This window comes from Micropterus dolomieu, linkage group LG11 (genome assembly GCF_021292245.1).
Source record: "Micropterus dolomieu isolate WLL.071019.BEF.003 ecotype Adirondacks linkage group LG11, ASM2129224v1, whole genome shotgun sequence".
Classification (NCBI taxonomy): domain Eukaryota; kingdom Metazoa; phylum Chordata; class Actinopteri; order Centrarchiformes; family Centrarchidae; genus Micropterus; species Micropterus dolomieu.
In genome coordinates this window covers 8,479,820-8,483,168 of record NC_060160.1, presented here as the reverse complement: position 1 = coordinate 8,483,168, position 3,349 = coordinate 8,479,820, and the positions used below count along the sequence as shown (strand labels likewise).

The following is a 3,349-nucleotide window of genomic DNA, read 5'->3' as shown; positions in this document are numbered from 1 at the left end:
AATCTGAGGTGTATGAATTATGTATATGGCAATGATTTGATGGCTGCAAAATAGAAAAGAGAGTGTAAGCGGCTGATTGAGGTGTGCCACGTGGTGCATCATTCACCACCATGTCTCCTGGTACAGACATCTGAGGTCAGGGCCCCGTGCTAATTGGTGTCGGGCCGAACGCTTGTGAGCTAAATGAGAAAATTACACCTTCTGGGAGGAATCAGCTGCAGTTGTTGGGGTGCCTTTTACAGAATGGCTGCAGTCGTATCTGTGTGGCGGAGACAGCCGTCTGGCTCTCTGTTTGTTGGGGGGAAAGGAAGCAAGTTAGAAGGTAAACTTTAGCGTTTTAAGGCAAGGGAGCCTCAGTTCATTTACAAGGGTTCACTTAACCTTAGATATACATATCCTGCCTAACCATATGTGGCTAAAGCTTTGAAAAGCTTTTTCCTTTTAAAAAACTACTTGTCTTGCATGGCACATAGCCTTTAAATAACTTTAAAATGGCTGTTCTCCCACATTACAAAAAAGATACATTTTGTTCTTACCCAAAGTGGTACATGCATGTAGTTTGTGTTTTATGCACTGTTTTTGACATCCTACCCCAATACATCAGAGGTGAATATAATTACTTATATGCTCAAAGCATGTATCAATGCCATTTAGAATAGATGATTATACTGAGTTACGAGAAAATTCATTCCGGAAAGAGGAATTGTTGTTGAGTTTTTTAGCGGAAATGAACCAACAATGGATCAAAGGATTATGTGTAATGTGGAAAATGTCACACCTAGTGAGGATCACACACTACTCTGCAGTCCCCCTCAGATCTACGAAGCGTTTTAGCATCTTTTAACTTACTGTTTTGGTTTTAAAGTCCACAACTTCCTGTTTTGCTTGGCTCCTACCAGTCTCATCAGCGTAGTTTCCAGCAGAAGCAGGCAACCCACTCTATAAACCTACTGGATGCTTCCTGTCCTGCACCAAACAGCAGAAAGACAAACTTAAAAACTAGCTGGTGAACATAGTGGAGCATCCAGCAGCTAAAGAAACATATATTTCCCTCAGGAGTTGCTGGACACCAAAACAGAGCTAAAAGGAGAATAAATATTGGATTCATGTTCACTGGGTGACTGTCCAGAAGCATGGATGAATGATAATGTTGTGAAGTTCCAGTTGCCATATCAACTTAGGTAATAATATGTCCTTATAGAGGACCTTATAGAGGATCCTTTATAGCTTGTTTACACCTAAGTTTTTGCGATGTAGTAGTCGAATTTGGAGGTACTCCATTTTATACATCTAATTTCTACCTTTAGAAGGAAATATTTTACTTTTTACTTTTTTTTACTGACTAGAGTTCTTACACAAACATCTTTTACAAGTTGCATTGTTGGAAATGTACTTCTGTTCTTTTAGATTTTTGTGTAAGTCTAGTTCAAAATGAGTAATTGAGTACTTTTTCATTTTGATATTGCTACTTTTACTTAAAGGTGTGGTAAGCGATAAAATCTGCCTCTGTCAAATTCAGCAAATATCTACTCACCGTCTGCCAGCTGTCCGTTCTGTGTGTGCGCAAAAAAAATCCAGTGTTAGTACTCAGCCCTGGCTCTGTAAATGGAAAACAAACAAAGTTGCCTGCACCCTGCCACACAACACTATTCCAGCTGTTCAAGCCATGACACAGCGACTGTAGTGACAGTTTGCTTACCCCCAGCTTAGCTAATGATGGTTCCATTACTTGCTGTTTTGTTGTTTGTTCTGTATCATGGTTTTCGTCATGGTGTTGGATTTCTCCAGAAAGTCTTACTGCACCTTTAAGTAAAGGAACTGAATACTTCTTCACCGCTACCAGAGACCCTTTAGGAATAAGAAAAATGTGTTTGTAGTTGTTTTATCTCTTTTTTGTCTGTGATTTTCTGTGAATTGACTCCTCTGCTAGGCGGCCGAAGGGAAATGGTAATGTTGAGGTGCTAATACCACAGAAACAAGATTACCCAAAGTAAAATACATAAAAAAAACTATTGCCTTTATAAGTCAGTATACTGTCACCTGCCTCTTTAAGCTGATGGTGTTTCTCACTTGCAGCCCAAGACCTTTTCATTCTATTGTTCATATCATTCAGCAAAATTCACTATACACAATCAACATGGTCCACTCAACTCAGGTTCTACACGAAGAAGAATTCTGTTTTCAAATCAACTTATTCAATTCCCTGATGAGTGATACTGTTTGAGAAAATGTCCTTCTACTTAAATCATATTTTATTCATGAAGCACTTTTTTTCACACGCCTTTGTGTGCAGGTAGAGTTGTGCCTGTATGTGTCATTCATGGCCCGAGCAAATTATTCACTTCTAAATACAGCATTCCTCCACTCCTCCGGCACACCCAACAAATAGACAAACAACAATGTAGACTAAATGACTAAAGCATTGAATTGCTTTCCTTTTGTTCTTTCCCCTTATTTCTCTTTTCTGCTGGCTCTTTCTCTTTCCAAGACAGACTCCTTTGGTGGTGAGCTCCGATAATCTTGAGTAAACATCATTAACTGTTTGCTCATATCGCCCACAGAAAGTATGCTGCAGCCTCCTTTGTCTCACTATCAGTTGTTTAAAGAGGTTTGTGCTGTAATGGCGTGGTCAGTCAGTGCCAGGGGCTTTGAAGTGCCGTCTCAACTGGAGAATTAACCTCCATGGTCACTGAAAGCTGACCCTGAAGTTGCAATTTCAGCAGGTCACGTGGCAAAATAACTAGTAACCTCTGTACACATGCTTTTTTCAGTGCAAGGTTTCACAATTACACCTTTGCAGAGAGACAGCCTGTACAACTTTCTAATAAGGCACAATTTGAAGGCTTTATCAGTTGTAACTAATAACCTTATGGTTAATAAATAATTTATTAATGCTTTATAGATCATGAAAGAGCTATTAATGGCCAAGAAAGGACAGCTGTTTGGTTGTGAAAAATCTCTTTGATTGGTGTGTATCATCCTGTTGAGTAAGGTTTTCTTATTCTGCTAGCTACATTTAAAAAAAAAAAGCTGCAAGACATTCAAACCAAAATCATTTTTTACCATTTATTAACTTTAATTACAGCATTTTATATAACATTAACTGCAAACCTCATGGCTCATTTATAAATATTGCAGCAGAAGAATTCTTAATGTCCCATTTATAACTACAGACATGATGGCTTATTATTAGTTTACCAATGATAAAAGGGTAGCATTCTTATCACTTGATAATAAGCGATCAGGTCTGCAGTTATAAATGTTAGTAAACTTTAATAAAGGATTATTCAACTACAATAATTTAAGTGTGAAATGATAAATTATTAGTTACTAACATACAGAACTGGAG

The 3,349-nt window shown here is 38.1% G+C and overlaps 1 long non-coding RNA gene across 1 annotated transcript; it reads right to left on the bottom strand.

Annotated features, from left to right (window-relative positions):
* Positions 1 to 1,592, bottom strand: LOC123978564. The gene is made up of 3 exons (XR_006827005.1): positions 1,535 to 1,592; positions 850 to 966; positions 1 to 288 (listed from the first exon to the last, which is right to left on the bottom strand). It is a non-coding gene; the product is annotated as an uncharacterized LOC123978564 (long non-coding RNA).
* Between the last annotated feature and the right edge of the window lie 1,757 nt (positions 1,593 to 3,349).